At 36.8% G+C, this 24,423-nt stretch overlaps 1 pseudogene; it reads left to right on the plus strand.

Moving 5' to 3' along the window:
- The first annotated feature begins 225 nt into the window (after positions 1 to 225).
- Positions 226 to 23,291, plus strand: LOC132278234 (probable polygalacturonase At1g80170; annotated as a pseudogene).
- Positions 23,292 to 24,423: the final 1,132 nt, after the last annotated feature.

Consider the following 24,423-nt stretch of genomic DNA (forward strand, 5'->3'; position numbering starts at 1 on the left):
TCTTTGCATACAAATATATCAAATCATCCTTAAACTCTACAGTGACGAAAACTTCGTGCATTGGGCTAATCCTTTATATATACGCATGTGTGTATAAACATTAGAGGGCCATGACCTCTCTATCAGCCATTGCACCTGCCCTGTGTTTGGACCACAACAAATTGTGGTACAATGGCTTTGTATAAATATATATATATATATATATAAAGGCCCAATTCTTAGACAATGACTGTTATGAGTATGAAAAATTCCAAATTGTAAGACAAATGTGCATGTGTAGATGGTGCATACACAGCACACAAAAGTGACATATCCAGAAAGTGATTATGTAATTGCACTGCGAGTCCAGGGCCATATATGGCTTGCATTGTCAGTAAAGTTATATAACAGAAGGTAACAGAAAGGAGAAAGATAAATTTTCCCATCAATTTTTGTTACCGATTATTGAGACGTGTACTCTAAAAGGAGAGAGATTCTATTCTTATTTAATATTGACAAGGGTCGGACAAGAGTCTTTGTTGGATACTAATTATTGGAGTAAGTCGCACAACAAACGGATCATGTTTTTGTAGCAAAACTCCAACAGAAAACAAGAAGGTCTGATAAGATCATGTCCTCCACTCCTCCCCAAAATCAGTTTTCATGGTTCCGATGGGACGTCGTTACGCTGTTAATGCTACAAGATTCAAAGGGCCCTGTGCTGACAAGTTCGTGATCCAGGTAAAACCTTGAACACTCTCCATTTCATTGTCTTTTTAGGTGGTTGAATGTGTTGTTACTTGTTACTTATTATTAATACTATGTAATATTAGATAACAATCCATCTTTATTTTGATTGGACAACTATGACCTTGTCTAACACATTGAACTATTTGGATGATGTAGATTGAAGGAACAATTGTTGCACCAGCTGAGCCCAAAAGTTGGGATCCGAAAAACCCAAGAATTTGGCTCCATTTTTCCAATCTGACGAAGGTTGTTTTCCAAGGAGGAGAAGTGATTGACGGGTCAGGAAGCAAATGGTGGGCGGCATCTTGCAAAAGGAACAAGTCAAATGTAAGTCTTCTGAATTACTGAAAGTAGTGGAATTCAACAAAATAAATATCAATGTTTCAATTTGTTATTCCTTATCTGATATGCTTTTGTTTCGTTTTTCCCCTCCTTTTTTGCAGCCTTGCAAAGGAGCACCAACCGTATGTATCTTCTTATCACTCTATTATAGATATTAAATATAACACGAAAAATTTATGCAAGTTTTGCATGATACAATTTAGGGTTAATTTCAATGACGTATTTTAGATTTGGTTAAATATTACAATAAAACATCTTTTGAAAATTACTATTACTTAGGTACAATTTTACTTTTCCAGATACCATTAAAAATTAGGCCAAAAGACAAAATTGCATTTTATTCCACATTATCAATTAACAAAAATGACTATTTTATCCCCTCACTACTCCCACCTAAAGAAAGAAAAAAGAATAAATGAAATATTCAAGATTGTCGGAAAAGCGAAAAGAGCGACAAGACCAACTCATAACCACAAGAAAAACAAACAACTAAGGAACAATAATACTTGCACAAAAAAATAAAAAAAATAAAAAATAAAAAATAAAAAATGTACAATAAGACAAAAAAAATTATATTATTGTATTGTGTTGGAAATCATATCTATAAGTTGACTCAATGATTGTGGCAGATTTATTAGGTCTTTAATATAGGCTAATGTTTAGGGATTTGATTTTTATTCTGATTTGATTTTATTCTGATTTGATTTTATTCTTTTTTTCATATTTGTATTTTTCCTCTTGTGTATAATGATAGTCAGGCTCTCAAATTGAGTACGCCAATTTTACCAAATTAATTTTTGGTATCAGAGCCTCAAACCTAAGCCTCCCCCCCCCCCTCTCTCTCTCTTTCACTGTCTCTTTTAATCTCTCTCTATCTTGTCACAGCCCATTCCCTATTTCTTTTTTCCTTTTCTTTACAGACTCTCTCTCTTTTTCTGGCCGCTGTTGCGACAGTCCTAGGGGGAGCCAATCTCCTCTAGGTTCGACCCCTGTAGGAGTATTCCCTTAGTCTTTTTCATGCACTAAGGGTCAAAAGACGTGTTTGTAATTTTTTGGGGTTGCCGGGATATTCGGCAGTATTTTCAGATCAGACCGTTGTGTCTCCGGCTTTTTGGTTTGATCAAAATCAGGTTTATTCCTCCTTTATTTGAAATTATTGGTAATCTGTTGAATTGTTCTATTTAATATTATGGCTGAATCAAATAATAATAAAGAAACTCTCTTTTTAGCGCAACACACACTGGCTCAACGAGTTACTAGTATGCTGTTAAATGGCCGTAATTTTGCATCCTGGGCTCATTCCCTTCGCCTCTATGTTGGTGGAAAAGGCAAATCAGGGTGGTTTTGGGTACTGAAAAGATGCCAGATATTAAAGATCTTAAATATGTTCAGTGGGATATGGACAATTGCACCATTTTAGGATGGATGTTTAATTCTATGGAGGAACGCATTTATAATATATTCATATTTTATGACTCTGTTAATGACTTGTGGACTGCTTTGAATCAAACGTATGCTCATTCTAGGAATGATGCTCGTATTTTTGAATTATACCAAGATATTGCTAAGGCCTCGCAGGAAGGCCTGAATTTGTCTGTAGCTAATTATTTTGGGTATTTGAGATCTCACTGGGAGGAACTAGGTCAATATGAGCCTCTCAGTGAATTTCCTTCCGAGGCAGCCTCTCTTCTTGTCAAACATCTTGATCGTCAGTATACCTATCAGTTTTTAATGGGATTACGCCTAGAATTTGAACCACTAAAGTCTCAGATCTTGAATGCATCACCAATGCCATCCCTGTTGGAAGCCTTTACTATTGTTGATGGTGAAACACGCAGGTACTGTTTAATGCAGCCCTCACTTGTTCCTCTACCAGTGTCTGAGTCTGCTGGGGATAGTATGGCTTTTGCAGCCAACTTTGGATCACGAGCTTCTGGAGGTCAGATTATTTGTCACCATTGTGGAGGGGTTGCGTAACAACCCGAAAAGATACCAAAATAATAATAAAAAAATCTATAAAAATTTCGGCATGACCTCAGCAGAAAATGTCCCTCAACAACCTGTAAAAATACAAAAATAAATGCAATGGCCTCACTGGGCCTTAAATCTAACTTATCATGTCCCAACACACAATTCAGATATTAATACTACATTCCCAAAATGGTTACATACATACAAAAGTTCTGTTCCTCCATCTCATCCAAACTAGGGACACATCCGTTACATCAAGTTACAGTCCATAATTGTAGCAAAAATTTTAAAGTCCATAACTTACAACATTATATTAATTAAACTAAAGTTTAACAAGGTAGTTAATATTACATTTACAAAAAATACTAGAGTCTAATACAAAAGATAACATAATAAAATGGGTCTTCAAGCTCGTTTAAACCTGTGGTGGACTGTTGTCCGCCATCTCTTTTCCATATCCTGAAAAATGTTAAAAAATAAGGGGGTGAGCATAAACTCAGTAGGAAGTGTCTAAGACACACTTCTTATGTCCCCGTGAATCCATACGATGAATAGATAAAAAGTGAACGGGATCATGCTATCAGGAAACACACATTCTCAACCACAATAAAAAGTATATAACAAATATCAACCAATCACAAATTTACCACGATGTCATGAAGTGCAATGTTATGCAAATGTCACTCCCCATTGCTGAAACAATTTCGTTTCAACAGCCAAACTGTTAGTGTAGTCCAACCCAAAACACCTCCATGGCGTCACGAAAGGAAGGTTAGTTAACTATCCACGACCACAAGGCACCTCTAAGGCGTCGCATCCGGCCTAGTTAACTCAACTACATTTCCTTCTAGACTACACCAACATCACAGACCACTAGGCGCCTCCTAGGTGTCCGATTTTCGCAACACTTTCAGAAAATATTTTTCCCAAAACAATTTTATTTGTTCTAACAAATATTTTTCCCCTTTTCTCTATCCCAATGAATGCATGAATGCTTCATGCTTGAAATCATCAATTTAACTATATGATTTCACACATTTCCATTTACATCATCATCACAATTTAATGAAAATTTCTAAACATTCATTTACTCTATTTATTTATTGATAACCATAGCACCCATTTTTTTTCTTTTTTTTCTTAAGACAATAAAGAAATAAATAATCATGGAACATACAACACATCAAACACTAAGCATGCTCATTTACCGTAATGAAAATAGGCATATATATGAACTCAAATAACAAATGGAACACAATCATCAATTTAATTACACATAACTACAACAATAACAAGCTAAGTAATTAAAATTTAGCATGCTTAGGATTAAATTTAAGGAGAAAATTCACAAAAAAACTAAGTAGTTGTAGATTAGAACACCCCTACCTCACTTAGATGCAAAACCCCCAATTTTGAGCCCAAGAACCCTAGAATTTCGAACTCCCTAGAGTGCACCAAATGATGATTGGCTCCTATCAAATTGAAGGCCTTGATGAGCTCTCCAACTTTGCTTCATAATGTTCTACCAAAATCCAAAAGATTAAAGCTAGATCAAAGCTTAAAATTGCAAAAAATAATGACGAGAGTCTCGGACGCAGAGAGAGAGAGAACAAAAAAAAAAAAGCTAGGTCATGAAATGGCCTTATGGCCTTTTGTGGTGTTTTTAATACATTGGTGGGGCCCACTTGCTTTTTTTAAAAAAAACTTTATAACTTTAATATAAATATATATAATCATACCAATTACATTCTCCCTAACTTTAAAAGATTTCATCCCCGAAATCAAGCCATACCTGAGGGAGAAAACAACTCTGGATACTTGGAGCGAACCTCCCGTTCGAGCTCCCAAGTAGCTTCCTCAACTCCGTAATGCCTCAAAAGAACCTTTACCAAAGGTATCGTCTTTTTCCTCAACACCTTCTGCTGTGTGTCAAGGATCTGAATTGGTCCCTCCTCGTAGGAAAGATCCTTATTAATGTCCACATCAACCTAACTCAAAATGTGAGACGAATCTGGCTCGTACTTCCGTAACATTGACACATGAAAGACATTATGATCCCTGTCCATCTGTGGTGGCAATGCTAGTCTGTAGGCAACCTCTCCTACACGGTCCAAGATCTCAAAAGGTCCAATAAATGTAGCGATAACTTGCCACTCTTCCCGAACCTCATCAACCCTTTCCGTGGAGAAACCCGAAGAAAAACGTGATCTCCCACCTCAAAGGATAGCGGTCGTCTCCACTTATCTGCATAACTCTTCTGTCGGCTTTGAGCTGTAAGTAATCTCTACCTGGTCAGCTTAATCTTCTTGGTAGTCTCGAGTACAATGTCGGGTCCTAAGGCGGCTGTTTCGCCCATCTCAGTCCAACAGATAGGAGACCTACAAGGTCTACCATACAACTCCTCAAATGGAGCCATCTGAATACTTGCCTGATAATTGTTGTTGTAGGCAAACTCAATAAGTAGAAGGTGATCCTCCCAACTACTACCCAAGTCAAGTACACAGGCTCGAAGTATATCCTCTACGATCTGGATGGTACGCTCCGACTGGCCGTCCGTCTGTGGATGGAATGCAGTACTAAGGTGCAACGCTGAGCCAAACGCTGCTTGAAGTCCTTCCCAGAACTTCGAGGTGAACTTAGTATCCCTATCCGACACAATAGCCACTGGAACTCTGTGCAATCTCACAATCTCTTTCACATAAAGTACACTGAGTGCCTTTGCGTCATCTGTTGCCTTAATAGGTAAGAAGTGAGCCGTCTTGGTTAATCTATCGATAATGACCCATACGGCTTCATTTCCCCTCCGTGACCTAGGAAGACCCATCACAAAATCCATTGCAATCTCCTCCCATTTCCACTGCGCTACCGGTAATGGCTGCAATAAACCAGTTGGTCTCTGGTGCTCGGCCTTCACCTGCTGACAGGTAAGGCACTTAGCTACAAACTGTGCAACATCCTTCTTCATTCCATTCCACTAATACTGACGTCTCAGATTGTGATACATTTTGGTACCACCCAGATGAACTGCAAAGCGGGAAGTGTGAAACTCCCGTAAGACGTCCTCACGACAAAATGTAGGAATAACCAACAAACCCCTAAACCGTAGACCTCCATCTGCATGTAAGGTCCAATCTTTCACGGTCTCACCACTGGAGATCAAAGTATAAATGGCATCCAAATCTGAATCATGTCTCTGTGACTCAATCACCCGTCTAACAAGAGTGGGTTGAGCCACGAAACTAAACAAGAATGCTGACTCACTGCCATCATCATCATCATCAAAACAATACAATCCCATTTCAGCCAAATCTTCCAGCATCTTCCATTTCCAAATGGCAAAACTAGCCAAAGTCCCACGAGATTTCTGGCTTAAAGCATCAGCTACCACATTTGCCTTGCCAGGATGATACTGCAAATCAAAGTTGCAGTCTTCCAAAACTCAACCCATTGCCTCTGTCTGTTGTTCAAGTCCTTTTGGGAGAAAAGTTGCTTGAGACTCTTGTGATCCGAGAACACCTCAAATCTCTCACCATACAAATAGTGTCTCCAACACTTCAAAGCAAACACGACTGCCGCTAACTCTAAGTCATGAGTAGGGTAGTTAAGCTCGTGAGTCTTCAACTGTCGAGACCCATAAGCCACTACTCTATCATCTTGAATCAGTACACAACCCAAACCATCTCATAAAGCGTCATAATAGATCACATAACCCAAGCCACGCTCAAGTATCACTAACACCGGAGCCGTAGTCAACCTTATTTTCAACTCTTGAAAGGATGACTCACAGGCCTTATTCCATGCAAATTTGATCCCTTTCCGGGTTAATCTGGTCATAGGAGCTGTCAAACGGGAAAAATCCTTCACAAATCTCCGATAATAACCCGCTAGGCCAAGGAAACTCCAGATCTCAAAGACATTATTGGGTTGCTCCCAACTCAAAACTGCCTCTATCTTTGAAGGATCAACTGAAACCCTACCTTCCGAGACAACACGTCCCAATAGCTCAACCATACTCCCTTCTAAACTACACTAATAACATGGCTCCCAAAAACTCCAAGAGATGAGAGATTAATTGAAACTTGAATCTTGCAGAAAAAAAAAAAAAAGAAAAAAAAAGTTGAAGCTACTGGAAGAGAGATGCGCAGAGAGAGAGAAAAAAAAAAATAGCTGAGTCATGTAATGGCCTTATGGCCTTTGTGATGTTTTTAATATAGTGATGGGGCCCACTTGTTTTTTAAAAAAAATATCTTTATAACTTTAATACATATATATAAAATTATACCCATTACATTCTCCCTAATTTTAAAAGATTTCATCCCCAAAATCAAGCCATACCTGAGGGAGAAAACAACTCTGGATACTTAGAGCGAACCTCATGTTCGAGCTCCCAAGTAGCCTCCTCAACTTCGTGATGCCTCCAAAGAACCTTTATCAACGGTATCGTTTTTTTCCTTAACATTTTCTGCTATGTGTCAAGGATCTGAACTGGTCCCTCCTCGTATGAAACATCCTCATCAATGTCCACATTAACCCAACTTAAAATGTGAGACGGATCCGGCTCGTATTTTCGTAGCATCGATACATGGAAAACATTATGAACCCTGTCCATCTATGGTGGCAATGCTAGTCTGTAGGCAACCTCTCCTACACGGTCCAAGATCTCAAAAGGTCCAATGAATCGTGGCGACAACTTGCCACTCTTCCCGGACCTCATCAAACCCTTCCGTGGAGAAACCCGAAGAAAAACGTGGTATCCCACCTCAAAGGATAGTGGTTGTCTCCACCTATCTGCATAAATTTTCTATCGGCTCTAAGCTGTAAGTAATCTCTGCCTGATCAGCTTAATCTTCTCGGTAGTCTCGAGTACAATGTCGGGTCCTAAGGCAGTTGTCTCATCCACCTTAGTCCAACAAACAGGTAACCTACAAGGTCTACCATACAACGCCTCAAATGGAGCCATCTGAATACTCGCTTGATAACTATTGTTGTAGGTAAACTCATTAAGTAGAAGGTGATCCTCCCAACTACCACCCAAGTCAAATACACAGGTCCGAAGCATATCTTCCAAGATCTGGATGGTACGTTCTGCCTGGCCGTCTGTCTGCAAATGGAATGCCGTTCTAAGGTGCAATGATGAACCAAACGTTGCTTGAAGTCCTTCCCAGAACTTCGAAGTGAACTTGACATCCCTATCTGAAACAATAGCCACTGGAACTTCGTGCAATCTTACAATTTTTTTCACATAAAGCACACCAAGTGCCTCTGCATCATCTGTTGCCTTAATAGGCAAGAAGTGAGCTGTCTTGGTCAATTTATCAATAATGACCCATACAGCTTCATTTCCCCTCCGTGACCTAGAAAGACCTGTCACAAAATCCATTGCAATCTCCTCCCATTTCTACTGCGCTACCGGCAATGGCTGCAATAAACCAGCTGGTCTCTGGTGTTCGGCCTTCACCTGCTGACAGGTAAGGCACTTAGCCATAAACTGTGCAACGTCCTTCTTCATTCCATTCCACCAACACTGACGTCTCAGATTGTGATACATTTTGGTACCGCCCGGATGAACTGCAAAGCGGGAAGTGTAAAACTCCCATAAGACGTCCTCACGACAAACTGTGAGAACAACTAACAAACCTCTGAACTGTAAACCTCCATCTGCATATAAGGCCCAATCCTTCACGGTCTCACCACTTGAGATCAAGGTGTAAATGGCATCCAAATTCGAATCTCATCTCTGTGACTCAATTACCCACCTGACAAGAGTGAGTTGAGCCACGAGACTAAACAAGAAGGCTGACTCACTACCATTATCATCATCATTACTAGAAATACACAACTCAAATTCTTTTTCAATCAAATTAAAAGTGAAAATCCACAAGAAATCCAAGAAATAGTGGATTAGAGCACCCCTACCTCAAATTGATGAAAACCCCCAATTTGAGCCCAAGAACCCTAGAATTTCGAACTCCCTGGAGTGCACCAAAACTGAAATTGCTTACACCCACTTGAAGATCTCGCTGTGCTCTCCGTTTTGCAGCAAATGGCTCCCAAAAACTCCAAGAGATGAGAGATTAATTGAAACTTGAATCTTGTAGGAAAAAAAAGAAAAAGAAAAAAAAAAAAGAAAAAGAAAGGTGAAGCTACTGGAAGAGAGATGCGCAAAGAAAGAAAAAAAAAAAAACACCTGAGTCGTGTAATGGCCTTATGGCCTTTGTAATGTTTTTAATATAGTGGTGGGGCCCACTTGCTTTTTTAAAAAAAAAAATCTTTATAACTTTAATATATATATATATATATATATATATATATATATATATATATATATATATAATCATACCCATTACAGTCACATTTGGCCTAGTTAACTCAACTATATTTCCTTCTAGACTACACCAGCATCACAGACCACTAGGCGCCTCCTAGGCGTCCGGTTTTCGTAACACTTTTAGAAAATATTTTCCCCAAAATAATTTTGTTTGTTCTAAAAAAATATTTTTCCCCCTTTCTCTTTCCCAATGAATGCATGAATGTGTGTGTTTCAATTTATCAATTCAACTATAGGTTTTTACACATTCCATTTACATCATCATCACAATTCAATAAGAATTTTTAAATATTCAATTATTTTATTTATTTATTTATTTATAACCATAGCATCCATTTCTTTTCAAGACAATAAATAATCATAGAACATACAACATATCAAACGTTAAGCATGCTCATTTATCGTAATGAAAATAGACATGTATATGAACTCAAATAACTCATGGAACACAGTTATCATTTTAATTACACATAATTACAACAATAACAAGCTAAGTAATGAAAATTTAGCATGTTTAGGATCAAATTTAAGGGGAAAAATTCACAAAAGACCAAGAAATTGTAGATTAAAACACCCCTACCTCAATGGAAGTGAAAACCCCCAAAATCCCCAAATCCAAGCCCTAATTTCGAAATCCCTAGGCTTGACCAAATGGTGATTGGCTTCTATCAAATTGAAGGCCTCGACGAGCTCTTCAACTTTATTTCACAATGTTCTACCAAATTCCCAAAGGAAATAACTAGATCAAGATTTGAAGTTACAAAGAGAGAGAAAAAAAAAAAAAAAAATTGAAATTGCCGAGAGTAGAATGGTTGCAGCAAAGAGAGAGAAAAAATAATGGAGTCGTGTAATGGCCTTATGGCCTTTTATGTGTTTAAAACATGGGTGGGGCCCACTTACATTTTCCTTTAAAAAAAAATCTAATAACATATATATATATATGAAACTATAAAACATTACAGTTTGATCTTATTCATTCTGATGTTTGGGGCCTTCCCCAGTTACTGTTTTCTCTGGACATCGATATTATGTGACATTTATTGAGGATTATTCTCGTTGTACTTGGGTTTATTTATTGAAAAATAAACCTGATGTGTTTCTTTTATTTACCCAGTTTCTTCAAATGATCAAAACCCAGTATAACACTGTTGTCCGTAATATTCGTTCTGCTAATGGACGAGAATATGTTTCGAATGAGTTTTGGACTGAACTTAATAAAAAGGGGATTTTACATCAACTCACTTAGCCCTACACTCCTGAGCAAAATGGCGTGGCTAAATGCAAAAATCGTCATCTTATATCTGTTGTCCGATGTCTTCTGAGTGGTATACATGTGCCTAAATTCTATTGGCACATGGCTGTTCTTACAGCTACTTTTCTGATTAATCATACTCCCAGTCGAGTTTTGGGTGGTAAGGCCCTACTTCAGATTCTCCAACCTGATTATACATTGTTTCACCTTCTGCCTCGTGTTTTCAGTTGTATTTGTTTTGTTCATAACCGTAGTCCTTCTCGTTATAAACTTGATGATAAATCTATTAGGTGTATTTTCTTGGGGTATTCTGCTATGTCAAAGGGCTATCGTTGTTATGATCTTATGGCCAAACATATGTATCATTCTCTTGATGTGACATTTCATGAAACTGTTCCTTTTTATAGTACTAATTATCTGATACAGGATTCTTTTTCTTGTGATCTAGAGAAGGAGACTTCTCCTATTGCCCGTCCTGTTCCTTTCTTTGAAAATCATACTATCCTAAAATCTCCTTCTCCATCCATGAAGGGTTCCCCTCCACGTTTGCAGGTCTACTCTCGTCGCCATCGCACTCAACCTCCCCTGCCAGAATCATCTTCAGAACTAAGTCCGGGTAATTCTCCTACTCCTATAGCTCCTGCCATTCCTGAGCATACCTCCCGTTATCCTACCCGTGATCATCACCCTCCTAATTGGTATGGTTTTTCTAGTAGCACTAACCACCCTATTTCCCAGTATATCTCCAATGATGGTCTTTCAGGGGCATATAAATCCTTCCTGGGCAATATTGGAACCGTTTCTATTCCTCGATCCGTGTTAGAGGCCCTCCAGGATCCCAATTGGGTGTCTGCAATGACAACAGAAATGGATGCTTTACAACATAATAATATATGGGAACTTGTTGCTTTACCTACTGGGGAGAAAACAGTTGGCTGTAATGGGTCTTTAATGTGAAGTACTTAGTGGATGGTTCTATTGATCGGTATAAGGCTCGGTTGGTGGCAAAAGGCTTTACTCAGATTCTGGGCAAAGACTTTAGTGCTACCTTTGCTCCTGTGGCAAAGTTGACGTCTGTGCGACTGCTTATCTCCTTGTCTGCTGCTTATTCTTGGCCTCTGCATCAGTTAGATGTCAATAATGCATTTCTTAATGGAGACTTACTTGAGACTATATATATGGATCCACCCCCTGGATTTCAGGTTGATGGGGAATATGCTGGGAAAGTCTATAGGCTGCGGAAGTCTCTTTATGGTCTTAAGCAATCTCTTAGAGCTTGGTTTAGTCATTTCAGTGATGTTGTTCTATCCATGGGCTTTGTGCGCTGTCACTTAGTGTGATACCCCTCAGATCCAAGACACGAGTTGATTAGGCCCAGGCCCAAACCCGAGGGAAATATCAACCAATTAATATGTAATTAAACACAGAATAAAAAGATGAAATAAATAATAATAATAATAAGCTAGAAGAATGCTAATTGAAATCCTCAAAATATAATTATTGAAATCTGTTAAATTCAAACTCCAAAACTCCATAAGTTACAACTCGGGAATCCATTTAATGGACCCCTTATTAAAATCCCAAAAACTAAAACATCTGAAATAAAAGCTAAATGTAAACATAGCAAAGATTCATACGTAGTCGGAGGAATGAATGTCTGTATTTGCTCTGCACGTCCAAGCTCTAACCCTGGAACTGACGAACACCTGAAAAATAAAGGAGTGGGTCAGGCCCACATTCAAGTCCTGATCTACTACAATCCAAACAGTAATTCGATAAGCAGATACATCCTAGGAAAACTCAACATGCGAATATGCACCCTAAGGTGGGCATGAGTACCTAAACCTACCAGGGAACAATACCTATGTCTAGTTATCCATCCTAGGCGATATACGCGCCCTAACCATGGTCCTGAGGCTCAAGCTCATACCATGGCTCCATATAATAAATATATAAAGTCCGTACTCCTCCTATTACAAAATACCATCCATTTGTGTCGTGGTCTGGTATCTGTATAATCATCCGTCCTGAAACCTTATTAAGTCATCCAACTATTTTGTTGACATAAGACAAGTAGGTGATGGACTTAACCTATATGGTTAATTCGTACCTTAATCCAAAGTAGATAGGACGTAGTGTTTGGACTATTCTGTACCTAGTATGTCACCGTCCCATACCGGTACATACAATCCTCCAGTTAATCAAGTTGACAAAAGCAGTAATAGATACTTATTAACCATACCCCAGAGTTAGCATACATATAGTCCAACATGTATATAGCCAATTACTGCATCCAATTTAAGATTTAGAAACCACATTACAGTTCTTTAAATACAAGAAATAAAACTGCACATTTAATTCCTCCAAACAGAATCATAATTGATGCAACAAACAAAAGAGGTAATCATCAATTAATTCCAACTAAACAGGTTTTATGTTTCCAGATAAATAACTATATACTTGTAACACAGTTAAGACATGTTTAATGACTTTAATTTAGGCAAAGAACCCCAACTGTTTTAGAAAATAGTAGGAACAATATACTAGTTTTAATCCTTTCATCCTGTGACACCCCACGCATTTTCCACGCATAAGTTGATCAGGCTTATACACGAAAAATGAGGGATATCAAAAACAATTGGTAATATACAAGCATGGAATACAAAATGATAATAATAAAAGAACTTAGACAGGAAAGGAAAACTCGATAATAAAACATACATCCATCCTTTATTAAATACAATACTCCGTTATACAACTTGGAAATCCTATGTCAAGGATCCCTATATAAAAACTTGAAAGTTCAACGTCGGAAGTAAATAAAACTGAAAGCAAAATAATACATGAAACTTCTACCCTGAACAAGACCGTAAGAGTAGATGAGTTCGGATGGTGGTCCCACACTGCTAAGCCTCAACCTGGAAAAGGGTACTGACCGTGTCCTGAAATAACAACAATAGTGGGTCAACCCCACGAGCAAGTCCTCTCTACTATGACCCAAATCAGATAATCAAATAAATTAATCATTAATATTCGGCAGTATACTATACCTGTATACACCCTAATGAAACTATACCATGTATAATATGACCTCAACCAGAATAGACGGTAATCACTTAGACTCACACGAGGTGGTTAAGTGTCTTCTTTCCCTACCTGGGAAATCAACTATTAATACATGGTGCAACGGTACTGACAACACAGACTATAAGTCCTACACAGTGGTAACACATCTCAAGATACTAATAAATATACTGAGCATATCACTTAGGCAACACATGCCAATAATATTAAACCACATACCCCGACAGCCACACATCTGTCTATCGCAACGAATGCATAAAGTATAAATGAGTCTCAACTTATTAGTCAGCTCACATGGTTCTATATGGCAACACATTCATATAATATAAATGCGACATAATTTATTTAGCAGTCCATTTACCTCCTGAAATGCACACAGCATAGTAATAATGATTTGTATATCATTAACAACATAAATAATCCCGTAATGTATAATGGACAATTTATAAAACCATGTAATCATTTAATTGAACATTAACCATTAATACCATTTAATAAAATAATAACACAATTAATATTTAACAATGTCATTAAATTAATTACATCTGTTTAATAGCGACCCGTATTGAAAATGATACAATTATTATTTAGAAATAGTAATCGGACATAATAATAATTAACGGGTAGTACAATAATAATTTAATGTCCCGCTAATCCCGAAAATACCAACCCGAGGCCCAAAAATGCAAGTCGAAGACTCTGGAAATTACAAATCAGTCCCTAGGGGTATTCTGGACTTTTTCAGCAGCTGCAGAGACCCCACACGCGCCCTCACGCTCCTCCCAGAGCTTCCTACACGCGCCGCCACTTTCCTCACACGCGCAAGCACTTACACGCGCCCCCACGCGCGTCTGGCATCAGCCACGCGCGCGCACGCGCACAATAATGCGTCCTGCTGACGCGGCGTGTGCTGGTTGGTCAGTTGTACAGTTTCTATGTGGGCGCGCTACACTGGATTGATCTCAATGATCATCCTTTAATCCAATGATCCTTGAATTGCGCGTATCCTATTATTGTATACTATGCTACATAGAATCAATCTAGTGGTCAAAAGCTAATCCAACGGCCGCTGATGTAAGTGCATAGGAACCCTTGTGCGCTGCCTCACACCGGATTACTCCGGTTGTCTTCCCCACTGCCGATGACCGGAATCTCACCGGAAAATTCGCCGGAAATTACAGAAAAATCCCGGAAAATTCCAGAAAATTCTAGAAAATTTCCCAAATCCTTAAATAATTATTTTTAGCTATATTTTAATTACATAGACTAATAAATAAATATCTAACACCTTTAATAATTAAAATTTTATTTCTTTAATAAACTAAAAATTTATTTATTAAAATTCCTAGCATGCTTCTAACCTCTAAAATAGCCGAATAAATTAATTGAATAATTTATGGATTCAAAGGGGAAAAATAGATAATAACTTGCCTTAGGGATTTGAAACAAATCCGCCAGTTGCGCGTAGTCGGGTAAAATCACCTACACCGGTCCAAGCTTCTTTCTTTCTCTTTTCCTTTCACTCCATCTTCTAAAATGGCTCACTGTTATTTTTTTATTTTTCTATCTTCCGTTCTTTTTAACCAAAGCTAACTAATATATATATTAACTTATATAATATAAATATTACAAATATCTAACTTATATTAACTATTCTAACATTCCCACCTACATTTAAGTTAAGGCAATGCAACTTTAGTCAAGTTATTTGAAAAACAAGTTTAATGCAATGCAATCTTGGTCAACCTACTTGACCTAACCTTACATAACCGTACATGCAATCCTATCATTCCAAACTAACAGTTAATGGAATTCATGACATGTATTTTCTTTTTCTTTTTTTTTATTTTATGTAATAATACACTACAATACAAATGTACTAAATTAATTAACTAATATTAACATAACCAATATAATATATAAATTAACATTTTAATATAAAGAACATATAATTAATATTACATACACAAACAAATAAATAATATTAATTTAATAATTTAGCATACGCAATTAAAAGGTAAATAAATTTACACATTAAATAATTAATCTAAGACAGAAATAATTTAAATAAACTCTTTAAAAATACGGCGTATTACACATCCACTGTTCTCCAAACAGGTTTAATGTTGAACCGTATCTTTGTGCATACTTTAACATAATAAATTTAACATGCTTCCCAAGGATTTTTACAAGTCCGTAATTGTTGAATAAACCATCCACACCCATGGAAACAACTTAGAACGCTTCCTATAGGCCAAACTAGACCCAAAACCACGTAGAAACCAAGAACAGAGGTTGGAACCGCCTCCCTCCACATTGGAGCCGCCTCCACTGCATGTGGAGCCGGCTCTACCTCTTGTAGAGGCGGCTCCACCCTTGTGGTGAGCCGGCTCTACTCCACTGTGAGCCGTTGCGCGTAATTTGATCATCTTCTTCGCCTCCGGTGAAGTTCAGAGGCTTTGTACAATTTTTATAACTTATTCTAGAGTTCAATTGATGTTCCAAAGTTAATTATAAGCATGGTCACATCCCACATACATGAAAGATTTGCAGGTTTAAACATTAACGCAAACAGACTTTCAAGTGAGAACTACTTCCAACCAACGACAGATTTATGCAACGATTTAAAAAAATTGATACAAACATATTTACAAGATGAATTATGATATTTATTTAATCCATTTTAACGTTGGTTTAATCCCTGGAGTCATCCTAAACATGCACAGATCACGAATTAAAGAGAGAGAAAAACAAGACTTGCTTGTAGTTTCAGATTTTGAAACTGTAATCCACCGTCTCTAAAGTTTTCGACAACGTCCTAGACTATCGTTCCACTTCTCCGGTGCTCTTGGTTCAACCTAGAAGCACTCCACTCCTTCCACCTTAAGCCTCTCTGTAAATTACTCAAACTCCTTCTCTGTTTCTCTGCCCTCACAACTCTCTGTATGACACCGTAACATACATATTTATAGACATAACATTAAACCCTAATCCATATACAACTCGACCCATTGAACAACCTAGGTTTAAAACAGTGTCGGTTATAAGAACTTACGTAAGTTTATAAGTACCAGAAATATAATAACAATGAACTAAATAAATAAAAAAATAAAACAACCATTAACAAATAATTAATAATTAACAATTAATCAAATAATTAAAACAAATAAATAATTAACAATTAAGCAAATAATTAACAAATAAAGAATTAACAATTAAGCAAATAATTAACAAATAAATAATTAACAATTAAACAAAATACATGCCATTTAATCAACACAATAAACAAGTAAGCAATTAATCAAATAAAAAGACAATTAAACCAAAAATTAAATACCAGAAATATCCTTTTAAAATTAGGGGTATTACACTTAGACCAAACCATACTTGCTTTATTCGACGTCGCTCTAATGGTCGTTGTATTTTGTTATTGGTATATGTGGATGATATCATCATCACAGGTGATGATGCTTCAGGGATTGTTCAGGCGAAACTTCATCTTCAAAAGTCCTTCAATGTGAAGGACTTAGGTCCTATTCGATATTTTCTTGGAATTGAGGTTGCTAGATCCCGTCGTGGAATTTCTTTATCTCAAAGGAAATATGTTTTGGATCTTCTTCAAGATACTGGCATGCTTGGGTGTTGACTCGCTTTCATTCCTATGGACCACAATCTCAAACTCTCTATTGAGTCAGGGGAATTACTTCCAGATCCATCCGTTTATCAACGTTTAGTAGGTCGTCTTATCTACTTGACTAACACAAGGCCCGGTTTGACATTTGTTGTTTGTGTGGTTAGTCAATTCACGCATGCCCCTCGCTCAGCTCATATGGATGCAGTCTACCATATTTTGAGGTATCTTAAGTTGTACCCTGATCTTGGTCTGTTCTATGCCTCAGGAAATCAGTCTGGACTCTCATGCTTTACTAATGCAGACTATGCTAGATGTAAGACAGATAGAAGTTCTACATCTGGCTCTGTACTTTCTATGGTAATCATCTCATATCATGGAAGAGTAAGAAGCAAGCTGTTGCCTCTAGATCCTCTGCTAAAACTGAATATCGAGCTATAGCTCAAGGTACTTATGAGCTCCTTTGGCTTCAATCAATTTTGGGAGAGTTGGGTCTTGTACAGAAAGGTTCTTCAAGGCTGTTTTGTGACAATAAATCAGTCATTATGCTTGTTTTCGATTCTGTTTTATATGAAAGGTCAAAACATATTGAGGTAGACATTCACTTTATTCGAGAGAAGATTCGCTCAGGTATTATTAACCCTATTTTTGTTCCCTCTTTAGAACAGACTGCATGTAATGACCCTAAACTAAAAACTAATAAAAAAAAATTAAAAAAAAAATCGGTATAACCTCTGCTAAAGAGGGGCCTACAACAACTTGCTCAAATGAAGGAAAAAAAATGCAATGGCCCTTTCTGGCCCTTCAAGACTTATTCAAGCTGTCCCAACACACAATACAAAAAATATTACTACATTCCCAAAACAATAATATCAACAGCCTCCACAAGATAACTCATTATCATCATCCCATTCAACACAAAATATTTACATAGTCTCGCTTCCCTTCAAAATACCAACAAGAGTTATAGTTTGCAATACATGACCATGGCTTGCAAAATGCATACACTTTACTATGGTTTTGAGACTTTACAAAAGTGTAGCGAATATACAAAAGATAGCACAAAAAAAATAGATTCTTAGTCCTCCTTAAGTTTGTGATGGTTCAATGTCCACAACTTCTTTCCCGAATTCTGAAAAAAAATATAAAATGATAGGATGAGCATAAAGCTCAGTAGGTGGTGCCTAAGACACACCTTTTGTGGCCCCATGAATCCAAATAATGAATAGGTATAGAAGATAGGGGTCATGCTATGCCGGAAAAGAATACAACATAAATTCTAATTTCAAATAAACAATGTCATGCCATGATATGCAATGTCATGTATGTCGCTCCCCATTTTGAAAATTCAAATCCATCGCTTTCAAACTGTTAATATAACCCGTCCTTTGGTGACTCCGCAACAACATGAGAGAAGGATTAGCTACTGTCCCTGACCCTTGGTACCCCCGCGGCGTCATTTGGGGCCTAACTAGCTTAACCATGCTAAGGTATTTTTCCCTAATTTTCTCTAGGTTACATTAACATACCGGCCCTTTGATGACTCCGCGGCGATCGGGTTTTCTCAAAATCATTTAATCAAAAATTCTCCCTCAAAATCCCCTTTTTATTCTTTTCAAATCATTTTACCATTTTTCATGCCTAATGCTTTGTATGCATATTATATCCCCTTTCAATATTATGAGAATGGAGAAATTAATATTACACAAATAAAATGCTTCCTCATAACAATTTCTAACAAGTTAATAATTATCATAGGCATGAAAATTCAACATTTAAGCATATTCTACATACAAGTTAAGTAATACACATAATCATGTTATCTATACACAACATATATATCATTAAAAAGGCAAATAACTCAAATTAAACATGCTAGATAACAATTATTAGAAGAAAACTCACAAAGGAACAAGAAATTGGGCATTAGAGATCCCTACCTCAAATTAAGCCAAAACCCCCCAAATCAAATGCCCTAGATCTCGAAATTCCCAAGTGCACTAAACTAGGAATTGCTCCAATCAACTTGTAGGCCTCGCCATGAGCTTTAATTTGCCTCAAACGGCACTTAAAAATACCAAGAATTGAGAAAGGAATCAAGAATTGAAGTCTTGAAGTGAAAAAAGAAAAAAAAAGAAAGCTGAGAGTAACAGAGAGACCAGCGGGAGAGATGAGGGAATGGTGAGATCAAACATGGTCTCTTAGCCTTAAGTTTGACATTAGTGGGTCCCACTCATTTTCTTTTTATTTTTCTTTTTTTTTTTATTCTCATTTTACACCACATAAAAATATATATACACATCTATTTTACAATTACATAAAACACATTAAATAAAATGATTATGATGTAAATGGACTCAATTAAAATCCCTGTATGCAACAATTCCGGTAGCGGGTGCCACACGGAACCGTTCGGCTCGAAAAACGAAAAAATGCGAAAATGATCACCCTTGCATTTTAAAGGGTCCTGGACTCAATGAAATGCTCCAAACAACTCTCAAACACAACTGGCACACTCTGCAGTGTCCGGTTCACACAACATGAAAAGACAAAAATGCCCTCGCATCAACAAAATTCCGAAAAAAATGAAAACGGAGAAAATTGGAAACATCACACTGCAGATGTGTTCACAAAGTCTGTTGGGCCTTCTCTTCTCCAGTCTTCCATAGTCAAGCTGGGCTTGGTCAACATATTTGCTCCAGCTTGAGGGGGAGTGTTGGAAATCATATCTATAAATTGACTCAATGATTGTGGTAGATTTATTGGGTCTTCAATATAGGCTAATGTTTAGGGATTTTATTTTTATTCTGATTTGATTTTATTCTCTTTATTCTGATTTGATTTTATTCTCTTTTCCATATTTGTATTTTTCCTTTTGTATATAATGATAGTCAGGCTCTCAAATTGAGTACGCTAATTTTACCAAGTTACTTTTTATTGAATATTTTTGTGAAAAGTACGTCTCCTCGAACCGAACCTACATGGCCAATTATTTAATTTGTGAAGCATCAGAAAAATTCTTTCCTTCATCTTTTTTCATACTCATTTCAAGTCACTCACATTTCTCCATTTTCTTTGTCAATCTTTTAATGAATTTAATATGAAATTTATGTTACTAAAATGCCATTAAGTTTGCATTGTTCGTGGTTAGGTACACAGTAGCCAAAAGGTTTATCTCTAAGGTAAAATTTCCTCCGAAGGCCTAGACTAACAAGTTGCACTATTTTGATGAGATTAATGATGTACCAGGTTGGCATTGAGATTAAGTTTCAATTACAATGTAGTATCTATGTATGAGATAAATAAAGTTTGAAAAAGAAAAGAAGAATGAAAGAATTAATTGGGGGTTTCACGAGTAGAAATATTTTATAATAGATACATATAAATATTTGAATTGAATGGTCAAGAAGTTCTTACAAGAAGTTGAATACTCAGTTGCTTATTTTACATATGTATATTAGATTCAGTGAAACAATTAGTTGTTCGTGTGTAATTTGTAACGATATCACCAATTTCTCTCTCTCCATCTCATGAGATGTCAAAGATAATATTAAATTACTAGTTCATAATTTAATTTTTGAAAGGTATTTCAATATAATATTTGGCCAAACTTAGGGGGTGTCACCGTGTCACTAAAAATTTATGCAAGCATGCAGATACAATCTAACGAGTGCACGCACATTTAAGCAGCAAAATTGGTAAACTGAATGAGTTCACTGAATGCAGACATTTACTATAGATTCATGCTCAGCCGAGAGGGTGAAAGACCTCACCATTCAAAACGGCCAGCAGATGCATTTCACCATTTCCCGGTCTGATTCTGTGTGAGTGATGCATGTAAAAGTTTCTGCTCCGGGAGACAGTCCCAACACTGATGGAATCCACGTCACTCAATCAACAAATGTAGTTGTCCAGGTCACCAAAATAGTAACAGGTTCTCTCAACCACTACTGCCCCTATCAAATTTTCTTCTTTTTACTTTTTCTCTTTTAAATAGCCAGTATATATGGTGCCTCTTTTGTAGAAGTCATACACATCTACTACTTACAAGTCATACACATCTACTACATGTATCGCGGAGTTAACCCTTAGAAGAGACGCACATTTATTTAACATTCAATTGATGTCCCAAGAAAATATGCTGACAAGTTGTATAATATGGTGTTTAGGGGATGATTGCATCTCTATTGTTAATGGTAGTTCAAGTATCAAGATGAAGACAATCTATTGCGGACCTGGTCATGGAATCAGGTATTCTCTGATTTTGGAAGTATCCCATCCAAGTCATATGACATTTTTTTTTTTTTTCGGAAATTCAAAGCAGAACATTCTTAAATAAATATATATATATATATATCAGCGCAGAATTAAATGTGTCATGTATATGATTTGAGCTAATTAAGCATTCCGAGATTTCTAAAGGATTTAACCAGTTTTATAGTTTTGAATGTCTTCCCTTTCTCCTTCCTTTTGTTGCATAATTCAGCATAGGAAGCCTTGGGGAGAACAATTCCACTGGCATTGTGACAAAGGTGGTCGTGGACACGGCATTCCTCAGGGAGACTACCAATGGCCGCAGGATTAAGACTTGGCAGGTAATTCTTTTGTTCCATTAACATCATAATCTGATAAACACATTCCAGCATTATTATAAATATATATATATATATATATATATATATATATATATATGGTACCTGAACAACCTTGGTCTATAGTTATGTTAGTGACATGAAAATTACGCATAATGCACATTGTGAGGCTCCATTGGAGTGCTCAACATCATGTTCAATCCCAGCTACTTCTACTGTTGATTTTGACAGTTTAACTAAAAAGGGACAAACAAAATATGTTTGATAACAAATTTCTTTCATCAGTCAAACAACATGCATAAAGAGACCATAGTCATGTTGATGCCTTGTACAAGAAAACTCTCTTATGTACCATTTTCCTAGTATATAACATGTATGCATTTATTGTCTTGTTACTTTGTGTGATATAATTAACGCTAGGATTTCTTCTGTCGCTTGTTTTTGTGTGTAGGGAGGATCTGGTTATGTTAAAGCAATACGTTACCAAAATGTGAGAATGGAAGATGTTTCAAACCCAATCATAATTGATCAATTCTACTGTGATTCCCCGTCAAATTGTCAAAACCAGGTATATATAACATCTTCCATTTTCATACCCTTCAATCCTTAATTTTTCACTATTATGACTACTTAAACAAACTCGTGGCCAAAAGACTATTTACAAAACCATTTGATTTTGATTTCTCAGACATCAGCTGTGGAAATAAGTCAAATTATGTACCGGAACATTACCGGGACTTCTAAGAGCAAAAGGGCTATGAAATTTGCATGCAGTGACTCAGTACCCTGCAACCACATAGTCCTGAACAACATCAACCTAAAGACTACCGATGGCACGGCTGAGACATACTGCAATTCGGTCACGGGTTTTGGTTATGGATATGTGCAGCCTTCAGCAGAATGCTTGACATCCACCGACAAGGCCTCCATGATCGAACAGACAGCTGAGCTTGAAGAACGAAGCGGAAAGGACTTGGTTCATACTGAACTCTGATTCTACACATAGGTGGTCATTAATTACTACATGATTGTATTAAGCTGGATAATTAACTCAAGAGTATACTAGTATAGTATTTGATTAAATGAGGTCTCAAGTCTCTAAGATGCATAAGTCTAATTTCAAGTTAAATAACAGGTTTCATACTTTTATACAGCAATTACGGTGAACCAAATTCAGCTATACAATAGAGCAGTTGTGTAATGTACTTATAATTTGAAAAAAAAAAAAAAAAAAAGTCAATTTATTGACTATTGAGATTAGTTATTATATGGTTGTGCAGTTAAATGTTTGTGTATTGTTACTATATATGTGTACATCAAACAGTCTCTTTGCATACGAAATATATCAAATCATCCTTTAACTTCGTGCACTGGACTAATTCTTTATATATACGTATGTGTGGGTATAAACATTAGAGGGCCATGACCTCTCTATCAGCCTTTGCACCTGACCTGTGTTTGGACCACAACAATTAGTGGTACAATGGATTTGTATAAATGTATATATAAAGGCCCAATTCTTAGACAATGACTGTTATGAGTATGAAAAATTCCAAATTGTAAGACAAATGGCATGTGTAGATGGTGCATACACAGCACACAAAAGTGACATATCCAGAAAGTGATTATGTAATTGCACTGTGAGTCAAGGGCCATTATGGCTTGCATTGTCAGCAAAGTTATATAACAAAAGGTAACAGAAAGGTGAAAGGAGAAAGATAAATTTGCTCATCAATTTTTGTTACCGAGGCGTATACTCTAAAAGGAGAGAGATTCTACTCTTATTTAATATTGACAAGAGTCCAACAAAAGTCTTTGTTGAATACTAATTATTGGAGTCAGTTGCACAACAAACGGATAATGTTTTTTAAGCAAAACTCCCAACAGAAAACAAAAAGGTCTGATAAGATCATGTCCTCCCCTAAAACAATAATTTTGGGCAAAGAAACTATGGGCCGCAGAGAGATCTTCAAATCTGGGAATGGAAGGGATTGGATAACTTTTGCTGGCCTTGAATTTAGGATCTAATACAAACAAGAAGGCGGAGACAATTAATATACACAGCATACACATACATGTGTGTGTACATTATATATATATATATAATACAAACAAAGAATTCCAACTAGAGTTTCACATGCCCAACAACATGCACAACATTAGCAATGGTACCAACATCAGTAAAATGCTCGTCTTTGGAAGCTCAAGGTAGAACATAACGTGTTCCTGTGAACAGTCAAACTATTGTTTCTACCTTCAATTTCTATAATGATCCGTGACCCCTTTTTTTCTGTAAGTTTGTGTGAATGAGTCAATTGGTACTCCTTGCCACTGTTCAAGAATTGCTCTGTTTTCAGTTAAATGTTATTTACCATTTAGATGATAATGTGGCAACTGCTCATATATTTATTTGCACGTGTGTCTGTCACGTCATACATCCTTTCAGAACAGGTTGTTGTTAGGCAGCATGGAATAAACATTTCTTAGCTGAGTA

Source organism: Cornus florida, unplaced genomic scaffold (genome assembly GCF_030987335.1).
Source record: "Cornus florida cultivar Cherokee Brave unplaced genomic scaffold, ASM3098733v1 CherokeeBrave_3.0.0_Hap2_Chr10, whole genome shotgun sequence".
Classification (NCBI taxonomy): Eukaryota; Viridiplantae; Streptophyta; class Magnoliopsida; order Cornales; family Cornaceae; genus Cornus; species Cornus florida.